Source organism: Narcine bancroftii, chromosome 5 (assembly GCF_036971445.1).
Source record: "Narcine bancroftii isolate sNarBan1 chromosome 5, sNarBan1.hap1, whole genome shotgun sequence".
Classification (NCBI taxonomy): domain Eukaryota; kingdom Metazoa; phylum Chordata; class Chondrichthyes; order Torpediniformes; family Narcinidae; genus Narcine; species Narcine bancroftii.
In genome coordinates this window covers 11,567,030-11,594,462 of record NC_091473.1, presented here as the reverse complement: position 1 = coordinate 11,594,462, position 27,433 = coordinate 11,567,030, and the positions used below count along the sequence as shown (strand labels likewise).

At 44.3% G+C, this 27,433-nt stretch overlaps 1 long non-coding RNA gene and 1 pseudogene across 1 annotated transcript; one reads left to right on the top strand and one right to left on the bottom strand.

The window, feature by feature from the left end:
* The window catches only part of LOC138763116 (zinc finger protein 229-like), a 93,301-nt pseudogene that overhangs the window by 5,766 nt on the left and 60,102 nt on the right, over positions 1–27,433 (bottom strand).
* On the top strand, positions 13,824–26,058 carry LOC138763129 (uncharacterized). The gene is made up of 3 exons (XR_011357331.1): positions 13,824–13,888; positions 15,125–15,275; positions 25,404–26,058. It is a non-coding gene; the product is annotated as an uncharacterized lncRNA (long non-coding RNA).

The following is a 27,433-nucleotide window of genomic DNA, read 5'->3' as shown; positions in this document are numbered from 1 at the left end:
TTTTAACTGTTGTTATCCTTAGTTAACATTATAATTATATTTTTTCTGACCGGTCTTATCATCCATTCCAAATTAACTCATCGGCGACAAGGATTCCAAATGATCTCAACAATCATGTCTCCGTCCATTCCCCTTTACTTTATCAGTTCAGTCATGAGTGAGACCGGTATCTGTATGTATCTTTGTGCACTATGGAATTGATGGAGGGGGGGAGGCACAGGAGATATCAAAATTGGAAAAAAATAGGGACCCCAGAAAGTAATTCATGAGGCTAGTGCAGTTTTGATGGTGCACCTGCTATGAGCGGTTAAAAAAAACAGGATGTTTAAAATGATTGAAAGATGAAAATCCAAACACGATGGTTGTGCATTGTGTTATCCTCAGAGAAAACTTAGCTGCCAAGAAAGTTTCCCGTTTTCCACGAGGTACTGCATTCTGTGATCAAGTGTATCAATGCCATCAAAGCTAATGCCAAATGTGAATGTCTGTTTAAGCAGTTTTGTATCAATAAAAATGCAGAACATGTGAGATTATTGCTTCACACTAGGTGTCAAAGCGAAAATGCTTCAAAAGGTTTATGGAATTGTTTGATCTCATCAGCGAGTTTTGGAAGGACAAATCTGAAATGAAGCTCTTGCTAACAACAGATGGAAAAGCTTATGTAAGTTACTTGGACATTTTTGAGAAACTAAGTACATTGAACAAGCAACTCCAAGTAGCAAATATGATGCCTGTTGATGCAGAAACAAAGATATTTGGATTCATGACACTTCTAGAATTATGCCAATGGAATATTTCTGCAAGAAATTTCTATCAATTCAATTAGTTGAATAAGTGTGAGGTAAATAATGCTGCTACAAACATCATTGTTGACCATTTTAAAATGTTGGTTCAATGACAGATCTCGTGATTTTCCTTCTTGATCAGCTCAGCAATTACTGGTGGACTTATCTGAAGTTCCAGTGCAATACCAAAAGGAGTTATCAGAGTTGCGACATGATGAATCTGTGAAAATTCTGTTCAAAATGAAAGGAACCATGATGTGGCTGTCTAACAAGATCAAAAAGAAATACCCAAACTCAACTACTTTAGCAAGGGAACTATTGTTACATTTTCCATCGCCTTATTTAGTAGAATGTAGCTTCAGTGCAGATTGTGATTTGCTACAAGCTAAGAGAAACCAAGCAGAAATTACAAAATGTGCAGATTTAAGGTTGAAACTAACAAAATTAGTCCCTCAAATCAAAAAAATCCACAACCAGCGTCAGGGGCGAGGTTCCCATTGAAGTGATGACAATTCTTGAATGTGTGTTTGAGATGGTTGACATATTGAAGTAGTAATTGAATATGAAATATGTGTTCCAGTGTATTCCTGACCATAATTACATTGAAATATACTTGCAGTAAATTATTCAATTAAAACTTCTTTTGAATATATAACTTTTTTCTGCTAATGGTGAGACGTACGTTTTATTTTGAAAAATTAAAGTGGGGCCTAGGGCAAAAAAAGGTTAATGTTGAGCTATATTTTCTATAAATATGTCTTAGGTAATGTTGTGAGTTTGGGACAGGGTTACACACCCATACAATCAATACATTCAGAAGTGAGGCCATCTTTTGGAGTCATATGGTTAAAAATTCCAGTACATGGTGTTACGGGTAATATATATTATAGTATATATAAATATGTCTTTAAAAGAGATAGATTGTGGGGGTTTAGTGTAGGTGACTTCATAAACAGATATAACATTTCACAAAGGACATCTCATTTGAAGAGCAAGAGCTATGCATAAGCAGAGACCACGTCCACAGTAACTTTACAGAAACTTTGAAGAATGCTTATGGAGACTTCACAAGTAGGTGTTAATTGAACTGATGTTGTGGAATAAATGGACTATTGTCTTTAAAACAACAGATGTCCAGGCTCAGAAACTGATTCTGGTGCCAGCAATCTGTCTGGTTGCAGTTTGCTGTTCTAAGAGGGGTCATGTATTCTTTGCAAAAAGAGAGAGAAAAAAATGTGATTTTTTTTGGAGAGAGAGAGAGAAGGCAGTTCTACAGTAGCTTTTCAACGCTGCAACATAAGCTGGCAGCTTATTGAAACCCCATTTTAAAGAGAGGTTGTGAGTTCTGAGTTCAATCTGTTGAAAACCCTTGTAGTCCTTATAAGAAGAAATGGCTGGAATATTTCTCCTGAAATAAGGTAAACAAGAGGAACTCTGTGATGACCTGAAAACAAGAGGTTATCATTTGGAAAACCCATGATGGGGCAAATTTCTTTGGCAAGACACTGAAGTGGCTGATCAGAGGAAATCAGTTTGTGTGTGTGTCTAATGAGCAACAAATCTCTCTCTGAAACCAACGAGAACCTTCCTGAGCAGTAACCATTTACCTTTAAGCACCAGAGCCTGGTGAAAATTCATGAATGTTAAATTCAGTGCACAGTATAAGAATTGTCTGATACCAGTGAACTTGGAGGAGTGAGAAGTGAGATTGGACTGTGAATCAAAGAACTTTTCTGAACATATACACATTACATACAGGTAATTAGAATTAGGAGGAAGTTAAGTTAATAGTAATAAGTTAAACTTTGATTCTCCTTTCATGTTTAAAGAAAATTAAAAGCAACTTTTATTTAAGTAACCATTTGTCTTGGTGAATTTCTATTGCTGCTGGGTTTTGGGGTCCTCTGGGCTCGTAACAATGGTCATATGGTTTCCAAGAATTGAGATTATCTCATTGATGATGTAATGTCACATGATTTTGAGAACTATATTGGCAAATTCAGACATTTTGAATCAGTTCACATCAAGACCCTGTGAAAAACAGGTTGAATTACAGTAACCGAAATATTACATTATGTGTTACTCCTAATAATAATAATATAAAGGATGGCAGTCTCTTCAATCTGAGGTGCCTGCAAGCTCACACCAAGACACAAGAGAAACTTGTCCGTGAACTACTCTTTGCAGACGATGCCGCTTTAGTTGCCCATTCAGAGCCAGCTCTTCAGCGCTTGACGTCCTGTTTTGCGGAAACTGCCAAAATGTTTGGCCTGGAAGTCAGCCTGAAGAAAACTGAGGTCCTCCATCAGCCAGCTCCCCACCATGACTACCAGCCCCCCCACATCTCCATCGGGCACACAAAACTCAAAACGGTCAACCAGTTTACCTATCTCGGCTGCACCATTTCATCAGATGCAAGGATCGACAACGAGATAGACAACAGACTCGCCAAGGCAAATAGCGCCTTTGGAAGACTACACAAAAGAGTCTGGAAAAACAACCAACTGAAAAACCTCACAAAGATAAGCGTATACAGAGCCGTTGTCATACCCATACTCCTGTTCGGCTCCGAATCATGGGTCCTCTACCGGCACAAGGACTGCCTAAAGAAATCTCTTGGTGCCTGCCACATTGACCACCGCCAGTGGGATGATATCGCCTCAAACCGTGCATCTTGGCGCCTCACAGTTCGGCGGGCAGCAACCTCCTTTGAAGAAGACCGCAGAGCCCACCTCACTGACAAAAGGCAAAGGAGGAAAAACCCAACACCCAACCCCAACCAACCAATTTTCCCCTGCAACCACTGCAACTGTGTCTGCCTGTCCCGCATCGGACTTGTCAGCCACAAACGAGCCTGCAGCTGACGTGGACATTTACCCCCTCCATAAATCTTCGTCCGCGAAGCCAAGCCAAAGAAGACAGAAGTAAAGTGGGTTTCAAAAGGGGGACCACATTCCGACTGCTCTTTTAAGAAAAGAAAGAGTGTAGTCTCATCGTGGAAGAAAGCTCAGAAAATTGAAGAATACAGAAATCGTGACCTCTTGGAAAGACAGGGCTTGTATTATCCTCATCACAGGAGATACCATAAGTGGCTTTTAAATTTGTTCCCAGAAGATGGTCACTCCTGTTTGAAGAATATCTCTATGAAGCTCATCAAGAGTATCATGAGTTGAGATATCTGAAAATATAATGTTTACATATTTAAAAGTGCTTCATAATTACTTCTGATTCTGAAGTCAACAAGATATTCGAAACTGGACTTTAAAATAGTCTTTTTCAGAATCAAGTTTAAACTGGAATGGTTTTGGACTTTAACACACACACACGCACACATTTGTACATAGTTGGGTTACATTTAGAGTTAAGTAAGGAATGTTGTGTTATTAATAGTTTAATAAAAAACTATTATTTTGAAGTTACCATTGTCTGGTGAATTTTCCATTGCTGTTCCTTTATTGAGTTACTTAGAGTACATCGCTATATTGTCTGGTGATGCTTGATCTTTTCAGTAGCTGGATAGAGGCTCTTCCCACTCAATACGCCACAGCTGGAACAACTGTAGGTGTAAAGGTTAAAACCTTGAGTTTTTTTTAACTCAGTTAATTTTGTGCCTATCTCTTTGAGATACTATTGTTTGTTGTGTTACCATAGTGACTATGATGTAATATGTCATTATATCCACCCAGACTAACGGCTGCTCATTCTTCAGGATGTAGAGAACCGTGAGCACGAGAATTTTTTCTTTGCATTTTATGTATCTCTTTAAAGTTTGTTTATTTCTTTAAAAGCTTCTTTATATACAATTTATATTTTCATTATACAGTAAATGCTTTGTTATTTATCGTTATGAAAGTCTTAATGCGAAGCTGTTTATCCGTTTTATCAACGATAAAACAAAGCAGCAGCCACAGAGTTCGATTTGTTGGATTAAAGAGATTGAAATTTGGAATATTGTAGCTCGTGCTTTTAGAAGATGATACTCGACAAAAATGAAACTAGCTATTTCTGAAACTGAATGATACTTAATTATGGAGTTGAGAAAGGTGCTCAGAAATTAATCGATATGGTCAGTGTGTAATATATTTTGATGGAAAAGAGGAGAGGCAACACACACTGGAGAACAAGGAACTTATGATGAACCCAGGATTTACTGTTACATGGGTTCAAGTTTTGCGAATCACATTTAATAAACAGGTGATGATCTGAGAGAGTACTGGAATTATTTCAGACTTTTACAGCAGCTTTTATTTCTGAGGTTCATAACCGCTTTATTACCCAGAATCCAGAATGGTGCAGAAACCACTATCCAATGAGCTTCAATTACACACAGATAAACTGCATCCCAACATCAACTTTCCATTGTAACATTAAAAGGACAAACAACTTCCAAAGAATCGGAACCATACCCATTAACAGTTGCTTTGGAGACCTGTCACTCAATCACTATCACCCCACGAGATAATATCTGTCCATGTGTCAATCACGTTTGTTCATAACTGCGGAGAGGGCTCCCTGAGCTACATTGCTGCGGGAATGGGAAAGGGGTTCCTTTGCAAAGATGTTGCTGGTGGCAGGAATTTAGCCGCATCAAAGGCTGGATAATTGGGGTGGGTGAGGGACCAGGTACGGCGAGAGTACCCAGACCTGGGTTGGCACCTCTCGCTACAAAACGGGTCCTCACAGAATAGGCCTGACTTACATGAAGTGAAACATGAAAGTCTGCAGATGTTGTGATTGTAATAAAAACTTAAAAATGCTGGAGGAACTCAGCAGAACTCTCAGCATCCACAAGAGGTAAAGATATAAATCTGATGTTTCAGGCCTGAGCCCTTCTTCAAGGTGTGAGTAGAAAGCAGGCAGATGCCTGGAAGAAGACAGATTGAAAAGAGAGGGGGGAAGAGAGAGAGAGAGAGCTACAGAAAGGAAACATTGGTGTAGATGGAAGGGGGAGGGACAAAGGGAAACTGTAGAAGTTGATGTGATCTGGTTGGTGGGTACCCAGATAGAACACCTTCTCTTATCCCTGTCTTCTTTCCCCCAGCTCTGCTTTCACAGAACCCCACCTCCCCCTCCCCACCAAATCAATTATTTCCTTTCCTCTGTCCAGCCTTTTAACCAGTGAGGCTGCTCACAAACCCATTATGATGGGTGTAGTGACACTGGGGAGAGATCGTTCCCCTGTTCTGAGTGTGGGGAGGGATTCATTCGCCAGCTCTGACATACTGCTACAACAGCAGTGTGTCCCCACTAGGGGAAGCCCATTCCCCTGCTCTGACTGTGGGAAGAGCTTTCAAAACTCCAAGGACCTGGAGGAGCACAGGTGTGTTCCTGTTGGGAGAGTTGGCTCACCTGCCACGTGTGTGGGGATGCGTTCCCCTGGGGAGAGTCCATTCACTTGCCATGTGTGTGGTAAGGGGCGTGTTCCTCTTGGGGAGCATCCGTTTACCTCCCACATGTGTTGGAAGGGGTGTGTTCCCCCTGGGGAAAGTCCGTACACCTCCCACGTGTGTGGGAAAGGGTGTGTTCTCCCTGGGTAGAGTCCATTTACCTGCTATGTGTGGGAAGGGGTGTGTTTGCCCCAGGAAAGTCCGTTCACCTGCTCCCAGTGTGGAAACAGGTATATTCCCCCGGGGAGATCTGTTCACCTGCTGCGTGTGCGGGAAGGGGTGTTTTCCCCTGGGGAAGGGTCCGTTCACCTGCCGTGTGTGGGGCAATCCACCAGCCACCTGCAGCAGCAGAACATTCACTCCAGGGAGAGAATTTTTAAATGCTGTGTGTGAGAGAAGGGGTTCTCTTAATCCTCGCACCTGATAATTATCCCACACCGGATAATTGACACCAGGGAGAAACCGTTCACCTGCTCCATGTGTGGGAAAGCATTCATTCAGGCACCACCCTGCGGGCACACCAGCAGGTTCACACTGGGGAGAAAGAAACACAATAGGCTTCAGTCGCTGTGATTTTAGTTAAAAACACCAAAAAGCTGGAGAAAATGAGCTGGTCAATTCAGCATCTCTAGGAGACACAAATATATCAAAGATTGTATCTTTGTCTTTGAGAGATGCTGAATTAACCAGCTCAGTTCCTGCAGCATTTCGGTGTTTTTATCACATTGGGGAGAGACCGTTTGTCTGCTCCACATGTGGGATCGGATTCACTCAGTCCTCCACCCTGTTGAGGCACCAGAGAGTTGACACCCTGGGAGTAACCTTTCACCTGCACCCTTTGCAGGGATCGTTACTCTCAATCTTCTGGCCTACATGTATACCAGCAGGTTCACACTGGGAAGAGACTAGGTGCTTTTAAGCTGCAGCACCCGGGTAGCCCTCCTGGGACCCAGGTGTGATTAGTGGGGAAAAGGTGCCTCCTGCACCTTTTAAGCTGAGGGGGAATAGCCCCAGTAAATCGCCAGCCCAGTGATTTAAGGGGGATCCCGCCCCTGTGATGACGCGGTAAGTGACGCGACACACAAACTAGTCTCCCCATCCCCCCACCATCTGTTAGTCTCTCCCCCACCACTGAGTCTTCATCCCACCTTGCGGCAGCCGACTCCTTGCCCCTTCCCCGCGGCAGCCGACTCCGCCCCTTCCCCGCGGCAGCTGATTCCTCGTCCCTTCCCTGCGGCAAGCGACCCCTTGCCCACAGTAGAGACCCCTCTCCCTTTGATCTTGGCACCCCCTGTAATGGAGGATTAAAACCATGTACTCAGATGCTTTTTGCTTATGTGGAACTGACGACACTGGGTCCACACGCAGGTCACCTTACTTTCAGAACTAGCAGATGTAATTAAACTCAGCCATGGGGACTTATCTGAAGATACACTTTGAAATGGAATTCCACCGTGAGGCCCAGGGAAAGCAGTTGTCAAATACGACACTCTGAAATTGACGTATTGGTCACAACCTGTCTTGCTCAAGAAGTTTTAATGAGTCCTTGTATCTACGAGATAAACCAGGATATCATAGCATCCTGCTCCATAATAATTAATCTTCTAAATTGTAGAATAGTATGCTCAGCTTTGATTTTGACTGACAAATGTTAGAGGGAGTGGGTGCATGATTAATTGTTTTTGGGGTATAAAAGTCTGTGGTCCTGCTGCTGAAGTTTAGACTCTCCGAGGGGTGGGAACACCCCTTGTCAAGAAGGAAGAACAGCCAGAGTCCGAGCAACGTCCCGGTCGGGGGAGGTGGAGAAGCTGCTACCAGCGCCCTGACAACCTACTACAAGTGTGCAGTTGTTGCCTCGCTTCGGCAGTTGGGACCAGTCCAAGCGTTGATAAGTATAGTTGGGAAGGGCTTGCATATTGTAGTGTGAAATCAGCTTTTGAATTAGTAATAAACATTTGTATAAACTGAACTGCTCTCGGTGTGTGTGTCTATTTTCTTTCGGTAGCTAAAACACTGTGACCAATCTAAAATGAACAAAATGAGAGGTATAAGTTTACCCAAGACAATTGGCGCTGCGAGCAGGGTTGGTCTCAAGATGTTTCGCCGAAAGAAAGAGGTGAGCCCTGAGCAGTTTTTGATTCCGGGATGGACTTCCAAAGATGATGGGTTTGGCATGCTGGCTAATACCCTGTCTTTGTTGGGACCACCCATCAGTTGGGATGAAAGGTTAGAACCCTTAAGTGTGCCTCTGGGAGAGCGGGTTGCCACTCTCCTCCGAGAAAGTAAATTTCCAAAAAAACGGGGGACGCTGACAGACGGTTTTTGGCTGCTGGCCACAGCCTTACGCCACTCCGTTCAGCGTGAAGTTGAATTAGTTCAGCAGCAGGTAAAGTCTGAACATAAGAGAAAACAACTAGAGGAGGAAGTAGAGACTCTGCGACAGCGCTGCTCGATGATGAGCGAAATTGTTAGCACCAGTCAGGATCGAGCCAAAGAATGGGAGGATAAGCATGTTCAAACAATTTGCCGTAATATTAAACTCCGGCAACAGCTCTGTGCGAATAAGGAAAAGCAAGGGGTAGAACCTGATCCACACCGTATTCGTGCCATGATAAGGAATGGCAATGATCCTGATGTAATTGATGATTGGGACGGGAATATCTGGTATGATGATAATGGTAATAATGCAGATACCCCCCGGCATGTGCCTGGCATACTCCCCTCTCCCTCCGCTGTTCAAGCCCGCCCCGTAAGGCAGCGGACTGTCCAAGCAGATGAAGGCGAGAGGGGGGATGATGTAAGTGTAGAAACTGAAGGGACCGGTGCTCCGATCTCCCAGGCGGACCCAGGGGAAGGCTCCCAAACCCCTGCTTATGCTAGGTGGGCTCCCCCCTCAACGGGATGGTCTCAGCAGCCTCCCATGTGCCAGAGTGGTAACAGGGGTCGGGAGCAGTCAACAACAATACGTGACTTTACTATAAAAGAGCTGGCCGCCATTGGAGATCGTTTTAGGCAAAAGACAGGAGAAACTTTGGCGGCCTGGCTTCTGCGGGTTTGGGAGCAAGGGGGAGGTAGCATATATCTGACCCCTGAGGAATTGTTGGGGTTAGGATCATTAACTACTGATATTCGAGTCACTGCTGAATTACGTGGCAGAAGGAGAGATGTAGACTATTTACTTGCTACTCTAGGAGAAGCCCTGTTACGGGTGTATCCGTCACCAGTAGATTGGGATCTGCATTTGCAGAACCATTGGGGCACACCAGAGGAGGGTATAGCAGTGATTCGCCAACAGGCCGTGGCCTCTGCTTTGTATGCGGGGCGCCTGAGGCTGTGGATGCATGGGGGGAGCCCTGATGAAGAATTATTCACAGCTGGAATGCATACCCGATTGGTTCGTTCAGCCCAACCTACTATACGGGGACTGGTCCTGTCTGTAACTAGTCCGCTAATTGGGCACCTCGTATCTGAGGCGGTGCACGCCCTATCTGGACTCCAAGAACTGGAGTTGGGAGGTAAAATCCACTCACGTACAACCCAGGTTAAAGCAGACAGACAGGATGAAAGGAGAGGGGCTGCTGTTAATAATGGACTGACCAGAAAAGAGCTTTTTCTAACTTTGTTAAAGTTAGGCGTACCTAAAAGTGATATTGATGGGAAACCTACTGCAGTCTTGTATGCCCTTTATAAGAGGAAGGCAGGGGAACATCATCCCCAGATGCTGGGTCCTCCCGGCCCAGCTGTGCCTTCTGCTCCCACTGCTGCTTCTATCGAGTCAGCTTCTCCTGCCCCAGTTACGCGTGATGAGGTACAACAATGGGTTAAACAGGCTCTTAAGGATAACAATAGCATGTGGTCCTGGAAACCCCCGAACCCTTCTGAAGCCTGAAAGTGTGGGCAGGATTCCCGTGTCTATTCCATCGAGACACGGCGCACACACGGGGATCCGCGGCCCTACATACCATTAACAATTCACTGGGGTGGGGGTAATGATCGCCAATACTTGGCTTTGGTTGACACCGGTGCAGAGCACTCGGTGATTCCTGGTAACCCCGACCTCTGGAACGGACCCACATTTCGAATAGAAGGAATGGGAGGGGCAATCACCCTGGCAAAGGAAATAAAAGTCCGTGCCACGGTGGGTGATGGCCCTTCCCCCATATGGTTACATGCGTTGGTAGCTGCCACTGACGAGTGTATTCTGGGTATTAATATGTTGGCCGGTACAGCCCTTAATACTAGCCAAGGGGGGTTTGCATTCGGAATTCGGACTATTACAAAAAGATTAGTGGTGGGTCAGGCCAAGTGGGATCGCGTGGTGGTGCCACCCCCCTCAAAACCTGTATGCATTCCGCAATATCGCCTCCCTGGAGGGCAGGAGGAGATTACCGCCACCATTGATGCTTTGAAAGAAGAAGGGGTAGTGAGGCCTGCAACGTCGCCCTTCAATAGCCCTGTTTGGCCGGTCCAGAAGCTGGACGGCTCCTGGAGAATGACAGTTGATTATCGTTTTTTGAACAAACATGCCCCACCACTTGCTTCAGCAGTTCCGGACATTGTCACTCTTATTGAAAACATTGCTACTGGGAACTCAGGAACATGGTATGCTGTCATTGATCTCGCTAAGGCCTTCTTCAGTATTCTTATAGCTGAGGACTCACAGGATCAGTTCGCCTTTACCTGGAAGGGGCGCCAGTATACCTTCACCCACCTTCCAGTATCGCCTTCCCTCTCAATTCACCATTATATTGATGATGTGGCCTCCTGGAGCCTCTGGCAGAAACAAGAGGGTCGCCGAGTCCCACTAGGATTCTGGTCACGTACCATGCCTGAGGCTGCCACTCGTTATTCTGTTTTTGAACAACAGTTACTAGCCTGTTACTGGGCCCTGCTAGAGACTGAAAGAATGACAGGTGATGCAGATGTTCAATTGCGACCTGCACTTCCTATAATGAATTGGGTCCTGGCTAATGATGCTAATCTAAAGATCCGGCGGGCTCAGCAGTCTTCTATTGTTGAATGGAAGTGGTATATTCAGAGTCGTGCGACCAGAGGGCCTGAAGGGGTGGGCCGCATACACGAACAGGTGGCTTACCATCCTAGGTCAGGAACTCAGTTATCGGAGGAGGGGGATGGTGGCTCCAGTCAGTATGCTGAGTTGAAGGCAGTCACTTTACCACTAGATCCCCATGATCACCCTCTTCGCCTGTTTACTGATTCTTGGGCTTTGGCTAATGGACTTGTGGTATGGATGCCTGATTTGCAAAAGAACAACTGGATGATACATGACCGCCCAGTATGGGGCAAAGAGTTGTGGCAGCTGTTGTGGGATGCTTCCCACCATCGTGAGATAACCGTTTATCACGTTGATGCCCATACCAATATGGCGACTAACATGGCTCAACATAATGCAGTAGCAGATCAGCTTGCCACTATCAGCTGTGCTGATACCGTCCCCCTGGCTCGATGGGCACATGAACAGAGTGGTCATTTGGGGGAGAAGGGATCAGCTATGTGGTCCCGTACACATGCTTTATCCATCCATAAGGATGATGTCCGCATGGTCATATGTACATGCCCAGAATGTCAGCTTGTGAAGTTCCATACCGTTCCACCTGGTCCGCATGGCCGAATAAAACGGGGTGCTCACTCAGCTGCGGTCTGGCAAATTGATTACATAGGCCCCATGCTAGACTGCATGGGTAAATATTACGTCCTAGTAATGGTTGACACCTTTTCGGGCCTGGTTTTTACTTTTCCCACCAAGACGGCTGACCAAGCTAGCACTATCCAAGGACAAAACCATTTGATTTATCGTTATGATGTTCCAGAGGAGATTCACTCTGATAATGGCTCGCACTTCTCCGGGAAAGCAATCTGTGATTGGGCAAATGACAACGGTATTTTATGGGTCCACCATATTCCTTATTACCCGCAGGCTGCCGGGTTAGTTGAACAAATGAACGGCTTACTGAAGGAACAAATTCATTTGTTAACATCACTGGGGACCCAGAAGGGATGGTGCCATGTGCTGCAGCAGGCAGTCGACAATTTGAATCATCGCCCTTTAAAAGGAGGTACACCTTTCCACCGACTTCTTCACGCTCCTGAATTACAGCCTATTCCAGAGGAATAACAGTCATTGCCCCCCATCCCCGAACTAGAGAATGTTGGACAAAAGGTATGGGTGGCACCACCAGGTAGTGGCCCTCCTGTAAAAGGGGAAATAGTGACACCTGCCCAGGGTAACACTCGGTGGGTAGCTATTGAGGGACAGGATGATTTAGTCTGTTTAAACACTGAACGCTTATGGTATCGTGAGTGACATGTGTCAGGCTTCTTTGTTCCAGGTTCTCCATTTTACACTCCTGGTGATCTGGCTTAACAGCTGCTTTGATGCCAGCAATTGGATTTGTAATGTCGAGGACGTTCCAAGGGAGTTCCCCGTGGGAAACACGGTCCGATGCATTACACCAAGGAAGTCCTCAGTCACCAGCCTCAAGTGCAGCTTATATAAATATGTTATTGTTCAGCATGTTTCAAAATCTGTTCGTGAGCTCCAGTATCTGGGTATTGTGGCCAACAAGGATAATTTGAGCCTTGGTTGGAATCCTTTCTCATGGCTAACTGCTACATTTGGGGGAGTGGGCCACAATATCCTCCGTTGGTTGCTCGCGTCATTGCTTATCTTTGTAATTGTTGTTTTGATTTCTCTTTTTTCGCTCCCTCTGTACTCAAATACTGGTTAGGCCTCGCAAATGACAGATTGTGACCAAGGGGTGGAATGTAATGGAGGATTAAAACCATGTACTCAGATGCTTTTTGCTTATGTGGAACTGACGACACTGGGTCCACACGCAGGTCACCTTACTTTCAGAACTAGCAGATGTAATTAAACTCAGCCATGGGGACTTATCTGAAGATACACTTTGAAATGGAATTCCACCGTGAGGCCCAGGGAAAGCAGTTGTCAAATACGACACTCTGAAATTGACGTATTGGTCACAACCTGTCTTGCTCAAGAAGTTTTAATGAGTCCTTGTATCTACGAGATAAACCAGGATATCATAGCATCCTGCTCCATAATAATTAATCTTCTAAATTGTAGAATAGTATGCTCAGCTTTGATTTTGACTGACAAATGTTAGAGGGAGTGGGTGCATGATTAATTGTTTTTGGGGTATAAAAGTCTGTGGTCCTGCTGCTGAAGTTTAGACTCTCCGAGGGGTGGGAACACCCCTTGTCAAGAAGGAAGAACAGCCAGAGTCCGAGCAACGTCCCGGTCGGGGGAGGTGGAGAAGCTGCTACCAGCGCCCTGACAACCTACTACAAGTGTGCAGTTGTTGCCTCGCTTCGGCAGTTGGGACCAGTCCAAGCGTTGATAAGTATAGTTGGGAAGGGCTTGCATATTGTAGTGTGAAATCAGCTTTTGAATTAGTAATAAACATTTGTATAAACTGAACTGCTCTCGGTGTGTGTGTCTATTTTCTTTCGGTAGCTAAAACACTGTGACCAATCTAAAATGAACAAAATGAGAGGTATAAGTTTACCCAAGACACCCCCCCCCCCCCCCCACAGCAATGACCTCTCTCTCCCCTCCTGATCGTAGCAGGCACTTCAGGGGATTTCCTGTGACACCAGTGTGTAAATGCTTACATCACTGGAACAACCAGGTCGGCCATTTTCGGTTTCAAGCTGCAGGAGGACGTGTCCTATGTGAGTATTACTGGGTTTCCTGACTACCTCTGAGGTAGGGCAGGAACCTGGTTGAATTGGGACGACCCTGAGAATCTTTACTCTCTAGTAAGAGTGTCACATGCTCAGGGGCATATGTTTCAGGTGAAGGGGGATGTTGGAAGGTTGAGGGAGATGTTTGGGAGAACTATTTTCCCCAGAAAGCGGTGATCACCTGGAATGGGCTCCCAGATTCAGTTTGTCCTTGACAGACCCATGAATATGGAGGGAGGCAGATCACGTGCAGGCAGCAGTTTAGTTTAACTTGGATATCTTGTTCAGTACAGACACGTGGGACGAAGGGTTGATGTTTCAGAGGCCACAGATTTAAGGATTGTTGTGTTGATGGGAATTTTCCCTTTAGCTTGAGCTCCTCCCTGTCTCGCTCTCCCTACTATTATTTGGACTTCTGCCCTCTTTCCCTGATATTCTGGTGTAGGCTTCCTGCTATCTATTGCCTTCCATGAATATTGCCTGACCTGCTGAGTTGCTCCAGCATTTTGAATGTCGCTGCTGAGGTGACTGTGGTGGTGACCTCTGACCTGATGCCTGTGTGGGTGGGCTTTTGTGATGAGAACATAAACAAGCCAGGAGATGTCAGCATCTTAACTGTTCGACAAGGCTTAGCTATGCAAGTCTCCTTTGGTGTTTGAAATTGATTCAGTTTGAAACTCAACAGTGCAACCTCTGGATTTTCAGACAATTAGAGTGTGCAGATGCTGGGACACAAGTTGCATTGACATTTAAATTTAGACATACAGCACAGTAACAGGCCATTTCGGCCCATGAGTCCATGTGACCCCATTAATTCCAACCCCAGTACATTTTGAACAGTGGGAAGAAACCGGAGCCCCCAGGGAAAACCCAAGCAGATATGAGGAGAACGTGCAAACTCCTTACAGACAGTGCAGAATTTGAACCCGGGTTGCTGGCGCTGTTACAGTGTTATACTAACTGCAACACCAACTGTGCCACCAAGTCCTGGAGACACTCAGAAAGTGACGCAGCATCCATACAAAGTAAAAGCCAGTTGACATTTTAGGCTTAAGCCCTTCCCCAGGAGTGCCGAACATGAAAGAGACATCTGTATAAAAAGGTGAGGGGAAAGGGCAGGAGCACGGGATTCCAGGTGAGTCCTAGTGGGAGGGTAGAAGAGAGAGAAGCTGAGAAATGATGTGGGAGAGGGCTCAGAAGGGTATCTTTCTGATATCATTTAAGGTACAATGAACAATTTAAGGACACACAACAGCGAGAGGATGTGAAAAGCAGTCGACGATGGGACTTGGGCCCTTGGCCAGGAATGTAGATACACAGACAGTCACCCGAAGGAAAAGGAGGGAGGGGCTGGGAGAGAAGTACAGAATCACTGGTAAGTGATTGTAGGTGGATACAGGAGGGAGGGGCAGGGGGAACAGCACAGGGTCACTGGTAAGTGATTGTACGTGGATACAGGAGGGAGGGGCAGGGGGAGCAGCACAGGGTCTCTGGGAAGTGGTTGTTGGTAGATACAGGAGTGAGGGTAGAAGAAAAAGCTGAGAATTGACTGGGGAGAGGGTAGAGGGTTTCTCTCTGACAAAAGTACTTGCTGGATTTGCTGGTTGACGGACCCTTTCTGATCTGTACTTTGATAAACATTTTTTTAAAATGGCTGTAAACGGAAGATTTTGGCCTCGTTCTTGACTTCTGAGGCATGTTATCTTGTAGCCGGCCGCCAACCGTGTCAACCCCAAAGTGGTGACTGCTGACCGAGATGGGCTACGCACTGCGAAGCCGGTGATTGACTCAGCAGCACACGGCTGCAGTGCCCCACTCTGATGGGTTGGCCAGCGGCAGTACATCGGGTGGAGCTAGGGAAGCAACCACATCTGGGGATGAGAGGGGCTTACTGATAGGCCACTCCCCGGATGGTGCTGAACCACCAATCCCAGGAAGTCAATCGTAGTGCCACTGTGATTACATAATCGGGGGGGTGGGGGGGGTGTGGGGGCGGCGTATTATACTGACCGCTTGCTCTTAGAGATACTCCACCCTACTGGTAAAACGGGTGGGTGGCTTGATGATGTCAGAGATGGGTTTCTGACCCCTTTATAAGCAGAGCTGCCGTCACAATAAAGCAGTGTTGAATCCACTCCTGTTGTTTTCATCTCTTCTTTGAGCGTAACCTCTCCAGCGGCAGTAGCTGCTACAATCTCCACACCCATTCAGCTGCCTGAATGTCCTTTAAAACACTTCAACCAGTGCCTTTGCCACAGTAATGCTATAATGTAGTTGAAGGTGGACTGAAAGTTGCTCCCAAACATATATGCATACAGCTTTTAATGACATTTCAAAGTGGGACTTGTGTGTGCATATACCTATTCTCAGCCAGATTGGCAGGGAGCTGCAGAGCTTTGAACAGATTTTGACAAAAGAGGGTGTTAATAGGAGTATCAGTATAGATGTTCACAGAGATACAGCAGGGAAACCCACGAGGACATCATGGAAATCGGGCAATTCAAATGTGTTCAGGAATGTTTTCTGAATCAATATATAGAGGTACCAAATAGAGAGAGTGCAATACTGGATCTCCTATTAGGGAATGAGACAGGACAGGTGACAGAAGAATATGTATGTGTAGGGGAACATTTTAGAACAAGTGATCATAATGCCATTAGATTCAAGTTAATTACAGAGAAGGATAAATCTGGGCCTCAGGTTGAGATTCCAAATTAAAGAAAGGCCAATTTTGAGGAAATGAGAAAGGATCTAGAATGTGTGGATTGGGATGTTGTTTTCAGGCAAGTATGTATGAAGTACATGGGGGACCTTCAAAGGTGAAATTTTGAGAGTACAATGTTTGTATGTTCCTGTCAAGATCAAAGGCAAGGTTAGCAGGCATAGGGAACCTTGGGTTTTGATGAATATTCGGGATCTGGTTCAGAAGAGAGAAGTATATAACAGGTATAGGCAACATGGAACAAATTAGGTACTTGAGGAGTATAAAAATGCAAGAAAAACCTCAAGAAAGAATCAGGAAGGCTAAAAGAAGACACAAGGTTACTTTGGCAGACAATGTGAAGGAAAATCCTATAGGTTTCTGCAGGTATATTTAAGAGCAAAAGAGACAAAATTGGTCCCCTTGAAGGTCAGAGTGGTCGGCTTTGTATGGAGCCAAAAGAGATTGGGGAGATCTTAAATGGTATTTTTTCATCTGTATTTCCTTAGGAAACTGGCACAGAGACATGGGAAGTAAGGAAAACAAGAGATTAAAGAGGAGGAAGTGCTTGTTGTCTTAAATCCCCAAGGCCTGACAAGATACTCCCTTGGACCTTGAGGGAGACTAATGTATAAATTGCAGGGGCTCTGGCAAAAATATTTAAAATGTCAATAACCACAGGTGTGGTGCCGGAGTATTGGAGGGTAGCTCACATTTTCTGTTATTTAAAAAAGACTCCCAAAGTAAGCCTGGAAATTATTGGCCGGTGTTAGGTCTGCTTTGTTCATGAATGAGTGAGACAAACACCAGGCTGAGTCGAAATCAGGGTTCTTTGTTCTTTATTACCGGATTGTAACACTTGCAACTAACCATGTTAGTCGGAGAATGCATTCTGCCGTTATCAGCAAAATGGTGATTTTTTATACCCTTGGATACGTGCTTAGAACATCATCATATCATTACTTGTCCAATGACTAAAACTGTTGCTATCCTTTCCCTGCTAGCTTCCTGCCTCTCAATCCATCAATGTCTCTCTTATCTTGTAAGTACAAGGATGCATTCACATCTTGTTACAGCCCTGCCCAGGGTAACTCCTTACACATTCCCATCTCATGATGTTTTACCTTACACCGGTGAGCCTGACATCAGTAATAGTTAAATTATTGAAAGGTATTCTAAGAAATCAGATATACAATTATTTGGATAGCCAGAAACTGATAAGGGATAGTCAGCATAGCTTTGTGTATGGTAAGTTGTGTTTAACCAAGCTTACAGTTTTGAGGTTACCAGGAAAGCTAATGAAGGAAAGACTATAGATGTTGTCATCATGGCTTTAGTAAGGCCTTTGACAAGGTCTCATGAATATGGCTGGATAGGAGATGGATGATTGCTTCTCAGTCTCGAGGCCTGTGACTAGTGGTGTGCCTCAGGGATCAGTACTGGGACCATTATTGTTTGTCATCCATAATCAGTGATCTGGATGATAATGTGGTAAATTGGATCAGCAGGTTTGCAAATGACATTAAGATTGGAGGTGTTGTGGACAGCAGAGAAAGTTTTTAAAGCTTCCAGATAGATCTGGACCAGTTGGAACAATGGGCTGAAAAATGGCAGATGGAATTTACTGCAGATAAGTGTGAGGTGTTCCATTTTGGAAGGACAAACCAAGAAAGGACATGTACGGTAAATGCTAGGGCACTGGGGAGTGTGGTAGAGGAAAGGAATTTGGGAATACAGGTCATTCTCTGAAAGTAGCTTCACAGGTGCTTAAGTTTGTAAAGAGAGCTTTTGGCATATTGGTTTTCATAAAGCAAAGTACTGAGTGTAGGAGTTGTGATGTCATTGGTGAAGATAAATTTGGAGTATTGTGTGCAGTTCTGGTCACTTAACTACAGGAAAGAGATCAATAAGAAAGAAAGAGTGCAGAGAAGATTGACTAGGACGTTCCCCAGACTTCAGGAACTGCGTTACAGGGAATGTTTAAACAGGTTAGGACTTTATTCCCTGGAGCAAAGAAGAATGAGGGGAGATTTGATAGAAATTTAAAATTATGAGGGAGATAGACAGAGTAAAAGTAGATAGGGTTTTTTCACTGAGGGTAGGTGAACTACAAACCAGAGGAAATGGGTTGAGGGTGAAAGGGGAAAAGTTCAGGGGGAACACGAGAAGGAACTTCTTCACAGAAAGTGGGAGTGTGTAATGAGCTGGCAACTGAAGTGGTGAATGTGGGCTCAATTTTAACATTTAAGAAGAATTTCAAGAGAAAGGCTAATTTTGAGGAGATGAGAATGGATTTGGAAGGTGCAGACTGGGATAAATTGTTTTATGGGAAGGATGTAGAAGGAAACTGGAGGGCATTCAAAGGTGAAATTTTAAGGGTACAGAGATGGTATGTTCCTGTAAGGCTGAAAGTTAGGTTAAAAGTTTTAGGGAGCCTTGGTTTTCAAGGGTTATTGGAAATATGGTTCAGAAAAAGGTGTACAAAAAGGTGTGACAGCTTGAAGTAAATGAGGTGTTGGAGGAATAAAGAATATAAAAGGAATCTTAAGAAGGAAATTAGAAAGGCTAAGAGGAGATATGTCGAGTAACATGAAAATACGGGTTTCAACAGATATATTAGGAACAAAAAGATAGTGAGGGATAAAATTGGTCCCCTAGAGGATGAGAGTGGACGGCTATGTGTGGAGCCAAAAGAGATGGGGGAGATTTTGAAGTTTTTTTTCTTCAATATTTACAAAGGAGAAGGATATTGATCTGTGAAAAACAAGGGAAATAAGTAGGGAAGTTATGGAAACGATGATAATTAAAGAAGAGGCTTTTAAGGAAAGTAAAAGTAGGTAAGTCTCCAGGTCCTGCCTGTCAAAATATTCTCTAGGGCCTTGAAGGTTAGTGTAGAAATAGTAGGGGCTTTGATGGAGATATTTAAAATGTCATTAGTAACAGGAATGGAGGGTAACTCATGTAGTTCCATTGTTTAAAAAAGGTACTAGGAGTAAATCTAGTAATTATAGACCTGTAAGTTTGATGTTAGTGGTGGGTAAGTTCTTAGAGATGCTATATATAAATACTTGGATAGGCAGGGTTTAATTAGAAACAGTCAAAATGGATTTGTGAAGGGAACATCATGTTTGACAAACTTTGTCGAATTTTTTGAGGAGGTTACTAGGAAAGTTGATGAGGGTAAGGCAGTGGATGCTGTATATAAGGATCCTCAGGGTAGGTTAAAGTAAACACGAGGGGGGGATTTCTTTACTCAGAGAGTGGAGGGTTGTGGAACAAGCTTCCAGATGAATTGACGGAGGCAGACTCGATATTAGCATTTAAGGTGAAGTTGGAATATGGATGGGAAAGGAATGGAGGGTTACGGGTTGAGTGTAGGTCAGTGGGGTTAGGTGGGAGAAAGTGTTCAACATGGACTAGAAAGGCCAAGTTGGCCTGTTTCTATGCTGTAATTGCTACATAGTTATATAGTACATGGATAGGAGAGGAATGGAGATGTATGGACTGGGTATAGGTCAGTGGGACTAGGCAAAATAAATGGTTTGGCACAGACTAGAAAGACCAAAGGTGCCTGTTTCTGTGCTGCAATGTTCTTTGGTTCCTTACCACTGAGTCTACATGCAAGTTCACTTTCAGGGAGTCTTGCATGAAAACTCCCAAGACCCTCTACACCTCTGATTTCTAGAAGTCCACGGCTTTATTCCTTCCACCAAAGTGCATGACCATATACTTCTCTACGCTGCACTCCACCATTTCCTTGCCCAATCTTCCAACCTCTCTAACCCCCTTCGTAGACTTTCACAACACTACCCACCTCTCCTCCCATCTTTGTATCATCCATAAAGGAAAACCTCTTCAGGATGGGGATTCCTCGACAAGACTTTGCAGTGGAGCAGCTGAATGGAGTTAAACAGGAAAGTCTGCAAATGTGGTTGAGAGGAGGGGATTACAGAGGGGGAACAGTAAGAGGAGCTCTCGCAAAACTTCCTTCAAAGAGAGACTTGTATATTAATTCTTGAGAATGTAGTCACGGTCAACAGTTTTCCCCTCTTATTCACTGATGAGAACAGCAATGGGAAAGAACTGGTCATGGAGTTTGTTAATATTGGCCAATACCAAAGAGTCTGGAGGGACCACATTGTGAAGAGAGTATTGCATTCATTTCTGGTAGCCTCATTACAGGAGGGATGTAGATGCTTTGGGTGAAATGGCTGGGGTGGCTCAGTTAGCGCAGTGATTAGCGCAATGCTGTTACAGCACCAGTGATTGGGACTGGGGTTTGAATCCTGCACTGTCTATAAGGAGCTTGTATGTTGTTCCTGTGTCTGTGTGAGTTTTCCCTGGGGACTCCGGTTTCCTCCCACCATTCAAAACATACCGGAGGTTGTAGGTCAATTAGGTGGGATGAGTTCATGGGCTGAAAGTGCTCGTTATCGTACTGTTTGTCTAACAAAAAGATTTTTAACCTACAAGCCCTGTACATTTTTGAAAGGCAGGAGAAAACCACAGCACCCAGAGGAAACCCAGGCAGACACAGGGAGAACATACAAACTCCTTACAGTGTCGGATTTGTACACACGTTGTTGACACTATAATAGCATTGCACTAGCCGCTAAGCTAACTGTGTCGCCGATCGGGATGAAGTCTTTCACAGGAATCTTTTAGCATGTCTTTGGATATTTTGAAGACGAATTGGGAAAACCAAGAATGATTCAAAGGATGCGGGCCTTCTATTTGTCTGTGTAAAAGTTGGTAGTTCACCCAAGAACAGAGCAAGTTGCAGTGAGCTATCTAAATAGAGAGAAAAGCAGAAGAAAACCTTGCTTGCAAGTTAATTCAGATACTTGATTAAATGTTCTTTCAGGCTTAAATTTGACTTATTTTTGGAAAATAAAGCAGATGCTAGAAATCAAATCAGAACAAAAGCAGGAAAGAGTTTACATTTTAGTTCTGAAATTAATCAAAAAGGACAGAACCTGAAATCCCAGTATTATGAGCTCCCGTTTTAGTAAAATGGGTTTATCACTGTAAGGAATAGTTTAGATAGGAGAGACTGAATGTCTGTTCCAGAAATTGATACATTTGCAAAGACATTGCAAGGGAGAACTATTCTGTCTGCGAAAGAGAAAACAGCTTTATGAAGCAGCTCTTGTAGCCAGCCATTTCTGTGGAATTCAAGCAAAGCATGCTCTATGAACAGCTGGGCCTTTTTTGGTGGATTGACCTGAGCCAGGAGGATCTCTTAGGAAGCAAAGTGCTTCATGTTGAATGCGACTAACAGTGAAGTTTCTTGGAGAGACCGGAACCAGAGTCTTGGAAGTTTTGTGGAGGCCACACAGTTTGATTCTTCCCTTCAAAAGGACCAACAATGTTATGACCACAGCTCATGTGGATGGTATGATGAATCTATGTCATGCTGTCAATCTTTCGCTGTGCTTAGTCTGCTCTCCTGACATTGGACGTTTATTATTTCTATCACTATAGACACTCCCCTTGGATATAACTGTGTATGTGCCCATTATCATTCATTATTGTATTACTAAGTTTCTACTAATAAAAGCCATGATTTCTGGTTAACTACACAGCCTTTAGTTTCTTCATTTACTGGCACTTCAATTTTATTAGTAGAAATAGATGCAGCACTCAAGCCAGAGCAGCTGATGATCGACCAGTCTGCCCCGAGGGCCAGAGGAATCTTCAATCACTGGATTACTTGTTTCGATTACTACATGGCTTGAAACAACGTGGTCAATGAGAGGATACAGTGGGGCCACCTGAATTCTTTACTGGGAGAGATCCTTTTGCTGTAACTCGAAGAGCTGCGACTCTGGCTGTAGCCCGGGAACAACTGACCGCTTACTATGCAGAATGTGGTACTTGCCCGACACCAGTTGCTGACTAGGTGCCAGAAACCTAGGGAAAGTGAGGCTTCCTTTGCAATGGTTCTCGACTCGTTGGCAAACGAATACGATGTCAAGGCAGTCAATGTGGAACAACACTGCAAGGCTTTGAAGCTGGATACTTTTGTCAACGGGATCGACTCCAGTTACATCCGTCAGAAGCTATTAGAAACAGAGCCTCTGACCTATGGCCAAGCAGTCATGCTAGCCAAAACACTGAGAAGTGCTATGCGGCCCAGTGAAATACTGGAAACTGAAAAGGAAACACCCAGGAGTGCTGGAACCCCAAGGAACATGAAGGGACAAACACCTGGCAAATGTTACTTCTGTAATAAGAGCTGGCACCCCAGACAAAAGTGTCCGGCTCGATTTGCTACTTGAAGCTACCGTGGGAAACATGGCCATTTTGCGAAAATATGTAGGGCGAAAAATACTCCCACTGATAAGAAGAAGAAAAGCACCAAGAAAACTCATCCTAGAACTGCTGGAATGGAAGACGACTATGAAGAGGGGGGGGATCTTCAGACGAGCCCGCTGAATCGACTTCAAGTGACGTCGAGGTGAGATCAACACAAAGTTCCCCTGTGACGGCTCAATTGACTGTAAAGCTTGGGGGTTGTTACGGACTGGAATGGTCGACTTTGAAGGGGGAGGTGAATGGTGAGACTGTCAATTGCTTAATAGACTCCGGCAGCACTGACAGCTTCATTCGAGAAAAGGTTGCTAAAGCCTTAAATTTGCGGAGATATCCAGTGAACCGATGGATATCGATGGCTTGTAGCGAACTTAAAAAGACTATATGCGACAAGTGTAAGGTTACTCTTGAACTTGCAGGGACATTGTCTTGCTGATGTTTGGCTTTTTGTAATACCTGATCTCTGCACTCCCGTGTTACTGGGGTTGGATATTTAATCTCAGATGAAAAATGTAGTGTTAAATATCAATGGTCCTCTATCCACACTTACAATCCCCCGCACTGGTTACTGCGATCTGTCCACATTAAAGATCAAAGCTCCCTCCCTGTTCTGCAATCAATCTCCCGAGTGTCGACCGATTGCCTCTAAAAGTTGTTCTTACAGCAAAAAGGACTGTGAGTTTATTAAGGCTGAGACTCAGAGACTACTTAAAGAGGGGGTGGGGGGGGGGGGGTGATTGAACCCAACAGGAGTCTGTGGCGAGCCCAGGTGGTAGTGGTGAAAAATCACACTAAGAAATGTCTCTGGCTATTGACTACAGCCAAACAATTAACCGTTATACTAATTTGGACACCTACCCACTACCTCGCATTAATGAAATGGTTAATCAGATAGCACAATATAGAGTGTACTCGACTATCAACCTTAAGGCAGCCTACCACCAAATTCCCATTAAAAAATGTGAACGACCCTATACGGCGTTCGAGGCTGATGGGGGACTATACCAGTTTAGGAAGGTACTTTTTGGAGTCACTAATGGTGTCAGTGTTTCAGAGGGAGATGGATAAAATCATTAGCCCATATGAGTTACAGGGTACATTCCCCTATCTGGATAATGTCACTATCTGTGGTAAGACCCAGACCAAACATGATGACAACCTAAAAGAAATTCCTAGCAACGGCCAAAGAACTCAACCTTGCATTTAACGAGGGTAATATGTTTTCAATTCAACAGAACTACCCATTCTGGGCTACATTGTTCACGAGGGTGAAACCGCCCCGATCCTGAAAGAATGGCACAAAAGCCCTTAAGAGGTGCATGGGATTCTTTTCCTACTACTGCAAATGGGTTTGTGACTATGCTATGAAAGCACGCCTCCTGTTTGACACAAAATCTTTCCCTCTCTCTCCAGCAGCTCTGAAAGCTTTTGAGAGAATTAAAACTTATATTGCCAAAGCTGCCCTCTCGTCCATCGACGAAGATGTCCCGTTCCAAGTGGAAACTGATGCCTCAGATTGTGCTTTAGCAGGAACCCTTAATCAAAAGGGCAGACCTGGCATTTTTCTCCTGCACGCTACACAGATCTGAACTTAAACACCTGGCCATTGAAAAAGAAGCCCAGGCTATCAAAGTAGCTGTTCACTACTGGAGACACTTTCTAGCTGGAAGAAAATTCACCCTGATCACTGATCAGAAATCTGTAGCTTACACGTTTGATACTAAACACAAAAGTAAAATTAAAAATGACAAGATGGCACAATTATGACATCCTCTACAGACCAGGCAAGTTAAATGATCCCTCCGACACATTGTCACGAGCTGCTGCCGGTGCTCAGCTTGAAGGACTAAAGGAGATCCATAGCAGATTGTGCCACCCGGGGGGGGGGGGTCACAAGATTCTTCCACTATATAAGGGCTAACAATCTTCCTTACTCCCTCGAAGAAGTGAGAAAGCTGACTAGAAACTGTCCTGTTTGTGTGGAATACAAACCGCAGTATTTTAAAGCTCCGGGGGCCACTCTCATCAAAGCGACCTGACCTTTTGAAAGGATCAGTTTAGATTTTAAAGGGCCGTTACCTTCTAACAACAAAAATGTGTTTATCCTTACTGTAATCGATTAATATTCAAGGTTTTCCTTCGCAATACCCTGCCCTGATGTCTCAACGACATCTGTCATTAAGGCACTTGACAGAATCTTCAATATTTTTGGTTTTCCCAGCTACATTCATACAGACAGGGGCTCAGCATTCAAGAGCGCAGAGCTGTGCCAAGCTCTGTTATGCAAGGAGATTGCCACCACCATGAGCTACAACCCCCAGGGCAATGGGCAGGTCGAAAGGACTACTGCCACAGCCTGGAAGACTGTCAACCTTGCGTTAAAGACATATGCTTACCCTGTTACTTGGTAGTAGGACATGCTGTTTGGTCCCTATTATGTACAGCAACAAATCAAACACTTCATGAACGTATGTTTACTTTTCCTAGGAAATCAAGGACTGTGATGGACTGGCCAGCCTGTCTATCTGAGCCTGGAACCATGCTGCTGAAGAGACACACTCAGACGTGCAAAAAAGACCCTCTAGTCCAGCCAGTTCAACTACTGCACATTAATCCCAATTATGCCCACATTAAATTTCCAGACAGGACCACGGACACAGTGCCTCTAAGAGACCTAGCCCCGCCTGCCTCACCCCTTCCGCACGCCCCCACTCAGAGTGATCCTGAGAGATTGGACGCACCACCCCAGCCTGTGACCCCTAGTAAGCATTCAGATGGCCATGCTGAGGCCCCACAGCCTCACGCAGGTGATTCTGGAGCGGGTCCAGAAGTCCTGCCATCTCACACTGCAGACCATGGAACTGTATCAACACTGCCAGTTCCCAAGGTTGTCACTTCTGCAAAACCATCACTTACTCCGACAAGGAGGTCTTCTTGCATTCGAAAACAGCCCGAGAGGCTCCACGATTCATAAACATCTCATTATATTCTGATTGCACTGATAGTTGCTAGCCTTGTTTTGGCTATGTCAGTAAATTCTCAATGCCATTTATTTGTCTGTTTTATGTTATGCTTACAGTAGAATTGCTTGTTCGCTTCATTGTTACCTTAGAAGCTGTTCTTTTAACATTAACCCAACTTCTGCCGGGGGGGGGGGGGGGGCGGGTGGGTAAGACTGTGATGAATCTGTGTCATGCTGTCAGTCTTTCGCTGTGCTTAGTCTGCTCTCCTGACATTGGACATTTATTACCTCTATCACTAAAGACACTCCCCTTGGGTATAACTGTGTATGCGCCCATTATCATTCATTATTGTATTATTAAGTTTTTACTAATAAAAGCCATGATTTCTGCACACCCTTCGGTTTCTTCATTTACTGGCACTTCAGGTGGACATTTCTTCAAAGGCATCCTGAAACTCAAGGAGCCTTGGAGAGATTTCTTTCGACACTCAAGAACATGATGAGGACCTATTGCTGTGATAATGAGAAGGATTCGGATGAGGGTGTCCATTTGCAGTAAGAGTCTATACAGCAGTGGTTCTCAACCTTTTTCTTTCCACTCACATACCACTTAATGCTTAAGGTGGTATGTGAGTGGAAAGAAAAAGTTTGAAAACCACTGTTTTAATCGTACCTAATTGACTCGTTATATGCACAGTTTCATAACTCCAAAGGAAATGGGCCAATCACAATTTTTCTCAAGCAAAATATTTCAGTAACATTTGGGTCTGGAGCAGTGATTCTCAACCTTCCTTTTCCACCCACATACCACTTTAAACAATCCCTTATTAATCACAGAGCATTGATGGCATAGGGATTACTTAAAGTGGTATGTGAGTGGAAAGAAAAAGGTTGAGAACCACTGCTATATAGGAATTATTAGGCTTCAGACCTTTTGAGCTGGTGCTTGGACATCAAGTTAGAGGACCTTTAATGTTGTTGAAAGAACAATGGGTGAATGACAATGAGCAGTTAAATTTATTGGATTATGATTGTAAGTTCAGGGAGCGGTTGCAGAAAGTCTGGAAATTGACAAGAGCATTTGAAGGTGGCTCAAGGAAAGATGAAAGCCTGGTAAGATAGGAAAGTTGGAGTGAGGAATTTTAAGAAGGGAGATAAAGTGTTAATTCTTTTCCCAACAAACTCTAATCCACTTAGATTTTCGGAACCATATATAATAGAATTAAAGATTAATGAAGTCAATTATGTGGTTAAAACACCTGATCGGAGAAGCAAAACAAAATTGTCACATAAATATGTTAAAGCCATATTTTAAGAATTCAGGTGTTATTAAGGAACATCCTTCCCCAAAGGTAATGGTTGTTGACAAGATTAAGGAATCTATGGATCATGAGACAGTACAAGATGACTCTTGTGAGGGTCACTTTAAACAAAATATTGTTCCAGTTCAGCTGTCTAATTCAACCATTTTCCAGATTATGGATGATAAGTTAGATCATCTGCAGATCCAGCAAAAGGAACAAGTGAAAAAGCTACTTTTAAATTTGTTTCCAGA